This window comes from Anguilla rostrata, chromosome 1, assembly GCF_018555375.3.
Source record: "Anguilla rostrata isolate EN2019 chromosome 1, ASM1855537v3, whole genome shotgun sequence".
Taxonomy (NCBI): domain Eukaryota; kingdom Metazoa; phylum Chordata; class Actinopteri; order Anguilliformes; family Anguillidae; genus Anguilla; species Anguilla rostrata.
This window is the reverse complement of record NC_057933.1, coordinates 79,436,895-79,447,373: the sequence shown is the minus strand read 5'-3', so window position 1 is coordinate 79,447,373 and position 10,479 is coordinate 79,436,895. Positions and strand designations below refer to the sequence as shown.

The 10,479-nt window shown below is 43.6% G+C and overlaps 1 pseudogene; it reads left to right on the top strand.

The window, feature by feature from the left end:
* Window positions 1–8,802, top strand: LOC135236774 (cartilage matrix protein-like; annotated as a pseudogene).
* The last annotated feature ends 1,677 nt before the right edge of the window (window positions 8,803–10,479 follow it).

Below are 10,479 nucleotides of genomic sequence, written 5' to 3'. Positions count from 1 at the left end.
TTGTGCAAATGCAGTAATCGCATTTTCTACGTGGGCGGTAATCTCGGTGACCGGGAAATGGTTCTATATATTTATAAAGCCATGTTTTTTTTTTTCATGTACAATTAATGTAAAATGTTGAGAGAGAAGTTGTTAACAGAAAAAAAAATTCAGTGTATAAATCAGCGCATATAGAACACAAAACATATGGTCCCAACTGGACTAGCACTGCGTGAACACTGGACATTTTACTGTGTGTGGGTAACGACTCCATTTTATCTCTCCTTCCCCGAGTTGTGCCCCAGCACCCATGTAATTCTCCTTCCTGAATTAAGCTCCAGGCTTCTCGGTATCTTCAGACGGTTTCTGCTTGAACGGAAACCGTCTGAAGTCATAACTGAATAACAGGTGACGTAAAGACGCAGCTCAGGCATTACCTGCTCAGGTATGCACACCTGTAAATTCGTCCTGAACGTGATGCTTACACAGCAACGGGAAAGACCCCCGGCGTTCAGCACGTGATGGCCGGAGAGGAGATAACGGAAATGTCAGGCTTTGTCTGTTCCGGTAAAATATTTTCTCATAATCGGGACTGGTGGTGAAAGGAGACCGTAGATGTGATCTCGGGTGAGTCAGGACTGCCAGAATCAGTCTGAAATCGGTCAGATATCAAGTAACAAGCAGATGTTGTTTTTTTTTTTTTTTGGAGGGCTGGAATATTTATTACCCGAAATTAGTTGATTAAGTATGTGTGAGCCTAATGGGTATTTTCTGTTTGAATCAAAGGCAGAACTGAATTGGAGAACTGTAAAATGCTGGAAATTACAGGATGAGTGCATAGTCCTGCAGTATGGTGAAAATGGTGGCGTGCTCACTATCGATCAAGAGGGCTGTTGGAAGCTTCTTTTCTTTTTTTTTCTTTTTTTTGAGGGCAGCACAAACCTGTTAGGTGTGGCAGTCATATTTAAGATTTGCCTACTGTAGGAATCCGCACTGGACCGTTTATTCCTGGGTCTGCACGAGTGATTCTGTAGGCTATTCGTATGCCGAACACAGTCTGTAAGAAACAAAATGCATTTGATAATCTACAAAAGAAATGTCAGTCGAATGGTTCTGTTTTGATAAAATTTTGAATGCAAGCCCAGTGCTTCAAAAGTAGGCCATTTGAATCGTTCCCTCCGATGTTGAGTCCGGGGCGAATACAATTAAAGTGAATAGAGCGCCATCTTGTGTGCATCATGACAATCAAATTGTTGAAAAAAATTTGGACGTTATCCAGACTGTCAAATTCATATGCTGTAGTGGCTATGCTGAACCGCACATACTTAAACAGTACAAGAAAAAACAAACATATTATTTTCAAAACCTGTACTTTACCAGGAAGCATCTTAAATTGAATTACATTCCGAAAGTGAAACGCAGAAAATGCGTCTTCCCAAAATTGATATAGCTATTATTAATGTACTTAAATACATTTGCACAACTTCTTTGGAGATATAAACCAGTTTATTTGATGGAAGATGCTGGAATATCATTTGTGAAATGTTCAAAATCGTGGAAAAAATAATTAATGACAGCCATAAATTTGAAAAGCTGTAATCAGTTTTCTACAATGATTTTGCCGTTGCGGCACTCTCAGGCTGTATTGGCATGTTAGCACGATAATAAGGCGTGTTTTCAAATTATTTAAACTTCTAGGCTCTAGAGCTCAATTGTACCGCACTTCCAGGAAATTATCAATTCTATATTTAGGATAATAAACGAAAGAAGCCCAAAAGGTGTCAATTCTTTTATACAAGCGATTAAGCAACTCGCCTCTAATGTAATTTGGGTTTTTGTTTGATTTCTTGTTAAGGCCGATTTCTTGTTAGCATAATCCTTGTCTCTCTATAGCCTCAGAGTGAAAACCAACACTGTTTCCACTTCACATGGGAACTACATTTGAAATTGGCTTCCTCTTAAAATCAAACCCTAATGACTGTAATAGGCGGTTAAATATTCTGTTTTGAAACTATATCGGGTAGGCTGCGTAGTCTAACAAATTCCCTGAAAGCAGGGTGTTCTCATTTTTTTTTTCCACATTACATCTCACTTTGGATTGGATAGGAGTCTTACACGTGTCTTGGTCAACGTTCTTTAAATTTGCTCACGGCGCTCAGACGCGCATAAAGACCGCGCGAGAACGTTTAACTGATGTGAGAAGAACAAACTGCAAAACAATGAAATCCTTATTCGGGGGTCTGCTGTACTGTTTGTCCGTACTGGTGTGTGAGGTCCGGGGAACGTACAGGCTTTACGGATACGACCCACAACGACATGCGACGAGACCTGTTGCGCGACCGCGCTTGCACCCGAATTTGCAACCGCTGCACAATACGCTCAATTCAGGAGGTAGGTTATTTCCGTTCTTCGAACCAGTAGCCTTTTCTCTGACTTGTCAATTGTACAGTGTATGCACCTTACACAAAGTGGGCATATAACTGCTAATTATTTTTTTTTAAATGTATTAATGTTTTATTTACTTTAGTGGATATTTTCAAGATAAACAAAGCCTTATGTTTTTTGACAAGGTTTTCATAACACACACACGCAAATTCAGTTGTAATGCTAATCTGTGGAAACATAAAATAATGGGACAGAAAAAGTACATTATTTGTTTATCACAGGTACAGGTTTAACGAATCTGATAAAATGTTGGAATCCAGTTAATGTTGCTTAAACGTCATCTAAAGAGTTTTCTCACTTTATTATTAGTAAGTGGCCTTCACAAAAAAATTTTTTTATTCGTACAGTGTTATACTAATATTAAATTCAAGAAGACAATTCCTAATTATACAACGTCATAGTCCTTCTTATTTTGAAATATTTTTGAACCAATGTCATGATTTATGAAAATTTTCTTCCACAGATCGCTTTAGTTTACATTAGACTGACAGTACCGGTACAGACGTATTCGCCGATATGCTAACCTAATCGTTATCGTATTATCCTCGAATGTTTGCATCCAAATCAATATCCAGTAGCATATGGGGTAGAGGTAATTTCCCAATTTCGGGATCTGGGACTGAAAGAATTGGTTTGAATTTACATTGTAAAAGTAATTGGAATGCCTTTGCTCCTTGTACAAATGTGAATGCTTTAATTGCACCACACCATTCATTTGACAAGAAGTGTCGGTCTATGGACCGTTCTGTAGCATTCAATAGTCTCAAAAAGTAAGCTAAAAGCTCTGTGTGAGTAACAGCTAGCTTCTTTAAAGCTATGCTTCATCTCTAGTAGGCTAATGTTTGTCATTCTTGGGAAAGAGTTCAATACATTGGATATTAATTCAACACCTATATGTAAAAGAAAAAAAAAATCTTGACAAAATAAATTTGGAACAGAATAGCCTAAATTAATGTTCAGATTTTTTATTATGTTTTATATAATGTTTTTTTCTTAATGATTGCCTGGTGAAATAAAGGTGAAATAAGAATAAAATAAAATGATTCAGACGACGCATTTTAATCATATATAAATTAATATATCCCCTACGAACAATATACATGCACACGTGATTTTAAAAAATTACAACGGTATTTTATTTGCTGTCCATGTACCGCTGCAGATGCACGTCCTTCCGTGCAGGGCCTGAAGCACGAGACACACATCCAAAAAGTTCGCCGGTGCTTAGCCAACTAGCGGCATGCTTCTGCTAATAACATTCCGCCGTCTCCCTCCAAAGCAGCGACAACGCCGCGGACGTCTTCCCCGCGCGTGCCGCTGCCAAGCTATTAACCAATGCTCTACCGCTTCTCCCCTTCTGGTGGCCCAAAGTACACGGCAATAAATACAGGTTTTATGGCTATCACTACTATCACCAACCGCCGAGGATATCGCCGCCGGTCATATACCCACAGCCAACCACGCCCTCGCCACCAGAGCAGCCGGTCAGTACCCAAAGTGGCATCACCCCCACCGTCACCCCCACCGTCAGTGCTGACACAGGTAGAAGATTCCTCAGTGAACGAACGGTTTTTTTCTTGACCAAACCACACCAGTCACAATCAATTCGTTTTTTTCCCCCAGCCTGGAAGAGTATCTTCTTGTGTGTTCTAGTGTTCATTCCTCCTTGCTTCGTTTCTTTCCCTTTGAACATTTACCTCTTTTCTTTTCATTTGCAGGTGACACAGATTACAGTTAGTGCAAATACTGCTATTTTATTTATGTATAAATAGGCCTACATTATGGTAGGTCTGCAGAGAGAAGAAGAGTAACATGAAATAGTTACTGTGAAATCTATCGCTTTAGATTTTCAGTTTAAAAAAAAATCATCACTGCTTTATGTTCTTTGATGGCAGGTTAGCCTACTAATGAACACATAACAGCAAGGTTTCCGTTTATTGCCGACGGCATCTGTTCATCTTGAACCCATAATCTTTTATAGATTAAGTGCTTGGCTCACTGCTTGTGAAAAAGACCTTGCCTCCAGTTAAGACCAAAAAAAAAAGGAAATTTCACCTTTGGGATGAATGGGGTCAAAGACTTCTATTCATCAATTATGTCTGTTCATATTTCTGTCCATGATTGCGGGATTCTTTTGAAATTACTTTGTTATTATTTAAGGCCAAATAAAAGATAGACAGGCTAGTACACATTCAATCTTGGAAGGCTTGTTTTATGCCCTGTGTGGAAAAACTGATTTTGCATTGTGGGATCGCTTATAATTTTTCAGATGACCGTTAAAGAATGTACATTGAAAAGTAAAAGGAAAAATTCACCAAGCAAGTAACAGAAACTGATAGATAATCTAAAGGCAATGATACAAACACCCTGAGCATGATATATGTAATTTCTAAGACAGCTTTATAAGACAGCTCTCCTAAAAGTTGGAGAAATGGCTCCTGATTAACTCCTGTTCAATACTAAAAGTATGTGTGCATTGGTATTTCATGCACTGGGTTACTAGTCATTAAGTCCACTGCAGAGTCTTTACCTACCAAACCTATGAGATGTTGCTGAAATGCTTGATGAGCAACGTGTCACGATGCCAAACTGGAACACCAATTCTTTTTCAAGCACAATGCCATTAAAAAAAAGTACATGTTACAATTTACGAAAACGAATCAAGCTATTAATTAGATTACAACCACAGTAAACAAGGGCAACAACATAAGGATTTAACTAATTGTGGTGAATTTTTCTTTTAAAGAGGGTAACCTGGAATGTGCTGTGCGGATTTGCCACCAGTCAACTTCAGCAGTCCAACTTTGCTTCTGCACAGCAAGCTGTTCTTCCACTTAATGCCTGATTCTGCTTCTCTCTACTTAATGCCTAACTGAAGCTGTTATCTGATTGGCTAAATGTGCCAATGCCTGACTGAAGCTGTCATCTGATTGGCTAAACGTGCTAATGCCTTACTGAAGCTGTTATCTGATTGGCTAAATGTGCTCAGATCTCAGAGATGGGGACCTTGTTGAGGCTCATCAGAAGCTATAGTCAAGGTGGAATATAAAAACCCGGTCACAAAGTGATCTCTCATTATTCTTCTGTCCGGTAGGTTTGAAATGTGGGGGTTTTTTTGCGGAAATGTTGTGAGCAGGGGAGCCCAGACGGTTGTAGACGGGGTGGGAGCCCGGCGGGTGAGATGAGGGGGTGTGAGCCCGGTGGGTAAGATGACGGGGTGGTTTTGGGATTGGCGGCGAGCTGCATTACCCCTGTTTGTCCAGCAGTGACGCACTGCAAGAGCCGCCCGCTGGACCTGGTCTTCATCATCGACAGCTCCCGCAGTGTGAGGCCCGGCGAGTTCGAGAAGGTCAAGGTCTTCCTCTCCGACATGGTGGACACGCTGGACATCGGGCCGGACGCCACCCGGGTGGCGGTGGTCAACTACGCCAGCACGGTCAAGATCGAGTTCCTGCTCAAGGCCTACCTGAGCAAGGTGGCACTGAAGCAGGCTCTGGCGCGGATCGAGCCGCTGTCCGCCGGCACCATGACCGGCCTGGCCATCCGGACGGCGGTGGACGAGGCCTTCACCGAGGCGTCCGGCGCCCGCCCGCGCAACGCCAGCATCTCCAAGGTGGCCATCGTGGTGACGGACGGCCGGCCGCAGGACAAGGTGGAGGAGGTGTCGGCGGCGGCGCGCGCGTCGGGCATCGAGATCTACGCCGTCGGCGTGGACCGCGCCGACATGCAGTCCCTGCGCCTCATGGCCAGCTTCCCGCTGGACGAGCACGTCTTCTACGTGGAGACCTACGGCGTCATCGAGAAGCTCACCTCCAAGTTCCGGGAAACGCTGTGTGGTAAGCCAGAAGCCGAATGGCAAAAAAATAAATCTGTCCCGCCGCACTTTCAGGGATGGCCAAAAACATTCTAAAAACATTGTCTTTTGGTATAAAATACAAAATGGCACCCACAATATATCCACATACTACTATAAAATTTGTGTTCCTTTGCCGGGGGACACAGAGGTATACACAATACAAAAGAACTGGCCGTCCATTTCATAGCGACATTTAACAGTATAGAAGCAGGATGTGGTTTTTGACGGCTTCACCTGTCATGTGAACATTTATGTGTCAGTTGGTTAGTTTGTTTGTTAGAGAGGAACATTGTCACACCAAATGAACAAAATGTTTTGGAATCCATAATCTTCTCACAGGGCTTAGCGTCTCAACCACCCATTGAATAAATGCAGTAGTACTTTGTTTCTAAATAATATGATATATCAGCATGTACATTGTATGTCCTGTGTATTCTGTACAATGCAGCGTCTTCTAGCTTCTGTCTGTAACATGTTTTATCCCTCACTTAATGAATGAATCTCAGTTGTGAAGTTATTTTAATTTCACTTAATTCAAACCCAATCATAGACGCGGTCGATTGAAGCTGCACTAATCCTGCTTGCTTGGTGACACTGTAACTCGCGCAGTCGCTGCCCCGGGGAATCTTTCACGAGCGTTTGTTCCAGGTCTGGATCCCTGCGCGCTCGGACACGACTGCGACCACATCTGCACCAGCGTGAACTCCTCGTATTACTGCCTGTGTCGGGAGGGCTACGTCCTGAACGAAGACAAGAGAACGTGTGCACGTAAGAGCGCCGGATTGCCGCCGTCGCTTATGAATTCCGTCATGGAGGCCCGGAGCGTTCACTCAGCGGTTAGAGAATGCAGACCACAAAGAGAACACAGAGGAACACAAGGATATGCATGTAACATTATCAAATGTAGTGAGCATTCACTGTTAAGGGGGTAAACACCAGCGGAGGATAACTGAATATTACCCATTTTGGAATGAACATCAGTGCAGGTCCATGAAGGTATTCTGGGACGATGCTCCGATTATTATTATAGTGTTTAGTGAGGGTTTTTTTTTTGCTGTGTATGGAAATACAACATTGTGTTATAAATCAAAGCCATTTACCCAGCGAGCGCTCCATCATGTCACTGAGAGCTAAAATAATTCAGTCTCTGCTACTGTATATCACTCCGAGTTATAATGATTTAGCCTGTAGATGAAATCCAGCACATTTTTTATTCAGTTTCTGTGTCTCATCCAGAGAATATGAACTGAGCAGTATTTGATTTATGATTTAATTTTAGTAGAACATTCAATTGCATCTCTTATGAAATGCATATCTGATATACAGTACATAGTACACACACACACACACACATATTCAGTATCTGTGGTTGCCATGCAGATGTAGAGTACTGGTAACTGTTTGTCTTTTCCTGCACAAATTCAAAAACGCTGTAGGGTGTGTTTGCAGTCGTGGGCGTGGTCATAGAATCTCCACCTTTGGAGCTGAAGGCTCGCTCCTGCAAGGCCAGGGTGCTTGACCTGGTCTTCGTTGTCGATGGTTCCAAAAGTGTCGGTCCGGAGAACTTCGAGCTGGCGAAGCAGTTCCTCAACCGCATCGTGGACTCGCTCCGAATAGCACCCAGTCCACCTGGGTCGGACTGGTTCAGTACGCCAGCGTGGTCCGGACCGAGTTCAGTCCGCGCCGGCACGGCACCAAGAAGGCCGTGTAGCAAGCGGTGGGCGGACGGGATCTGGTACATGGCCAAGGGCTCGATGTCCGGCCTGGAACTGCACCACCTGCTGGAGAAGAGCTTCAGCGCGGCCGAAGGAGCCAGGCCCCCAGCGGCCTCCGGCGTGCCCAGGGTCGGGGTCGTCGTCATCTTCGCGGAAGGCCAGTCGCAGGACCACGTCTCTGACCAAGCCCGGAGCCTCAGAGACCGAGGTGAGCTTTCTCTGCGTTTCACGATGATGCCGTGCTTTGTTTCGCCTGAACACGCAACACACACGCGCTACCGGATGATGAACTTTGGGCCAGGTTAATGCAAGGAAACTTCAAAGTTTAAATAGAAGAATTAAGAAATTAAGTTTAAAAAATACCTGTCCTGCAGAAATGCTGCTGGTTCACCTGCTAATTGCCATGCTCCTTAGACCCTCCTTGTCAAACAAAGTTGTGTAAGGTGTTAGCCTCTTACCTGAGATTTGAGGGAGTCTTGTGTTGCGTGCCCGCAGGTGTGGAGATGTACGCCGTGGGCGTGGTGAAGGTGGAGGAGCAGGACCTTCTGGAAATCACCTTCAAACCGCACAGCGAGCACTACTTCTACTCCGCCAGCTTCACGGCTATGAAGGGCATAGCCAAGACCCTAAAGAGCAGGTTGTGCTCCGGTAAGGAGGGCCAGGAGGAGGCGCAGGAGGAGATCCAGGAGGAGGTACACACGGAGGCCTGCCGCACACGCTTCCTCTCCTGCCAATCACCCCGGAACGGCTGAAGGAAGAAAACAAGGAAGTGGCGGAATGAAAGGGAGAAAAAAATTAAAAATAAAAGTCTTCTGTTGCCCTGCTTTGGGTTTGTCGCTGTGCTGGCCCGATGCTCGCGGATGTCTCGCCCTGCTTGGGGACACGCCCTCTACCGGTTTGTTCCGGTAACCATGGCGAAATTATTTTTCATTCGGCCGTTCTGCCGAGCGGCGATCTGACGTACTCACCGTGACCAAATCAAGCCCTAATCGCGGAAAGGTCCTGGCGCATGAATAACCGCTTCTCTGGAATTTGGCTTAATTGCCGGCCTGTGCTTTAATCAGCCACATTAATCCTCTTGTGATTTAGCGCTGCCACGATTCTCTGATGATTCAGATCGCTGCGCTTGTGAAAGATCTACATGTTCTCAGCCGGTCTTGCTGATTCACAGTGCCTGTGCAATCTCTGTGGACATCACAGTGGGCTGAGGTTATGACAAATATTTCTCACGGAAATTAGAGCATCATGTGTTTCTGCAATGTGTGTTAGAGATATGCAGTAAGAACACAGATGGTTAACTGAGGCCTGTGTTTAGTGCGTGCTTGTGTGTGCGCGCATGTGTGCGTATGTGTGTGCATGTGTGTGTGTGCGTGTGTGCATGTGTATGTGTGTCTTCATGTGCTTGCGTGCATAACTGGAATGTTCTCAACTCTTTTCAGTTGAGGTGGTGGCAGAGATTGTTGAAGACCCTTGCAAGTGTGAAGCTCAGGTTGCCTTCCAGAGGAAGATGCTGTCCACCATTGAGGACCTGACCGGCAAACATATCCTTTCATTTCTGTCTCACACACTGCCCAACTCAAGCTATAATTTTACTGTATTATTTATCTGTTATCTTGTTTTATGTGTTCTTCGAGAAGTTCTAGCAAGACTTCTTGGACTTTGTTGTGTTTGCTCAAAAAAATAATTTCCCCCTGCTTCATAAAGAGAAGTTTAATTCCTTGACTTATTTTCCCACTAGATCTTATGACAAAGAAGGTTCAACAATTTGAGAACAAAATGTACAATTTCTAGGCAACAAGACCACACCCCCTTCTCTTGGGAAACGCTGTAGAAAGCCACCTTGTCCGCAGCTCGCTAACCCAGCTAATCCCATGTGCAATTTAGCTTTAATCTCCTGCTGCTGGGACGTACCACCCGTTCACTATAGGCCTCTATAAACCCCTCAATGTGCAGCCATGTTGCTAACTCTCCATGCTAACCGTGGACAATAACATGTCTTTATGTGCAGGGAAGGTGATGTTCTGGCATATCCCATAATTCCTCAGTCCTGTGTGGCTCCTCCTATTTTTGACAGGCACATGAGAGACATACAGCTGTCACCCCTCCGACCCTGAACACCTTGCTACAGTAACCAGAGTGTACAGTATATGCATGTGTATCTATATTCTGTGTATCACTAACTGCTTTAAATCTTTACCTAAGCTAAGTTTTGTTACATTTTTTAAGGCACCAGTAATGAGCTGAATTTTTAAAGCAAGAACTTTTTTTTATTTGGTCCTGTATTTGTAAAAAAAAAAAAAAATTCCTTTAATTTTGTACAAATATGGAAGTAGGTTGAGTTACCCTAAGTCTAAATGGCAAAAGGTTTATTTAAATGGGGATTACAAAAAAGAAAAAAAATCATAAAAATGCGTGGAAATGTGCAGTGTGAATTCTATTCTATGTGGGACACTTTGTAAAAATGTATATGTGACAATAAAGAAT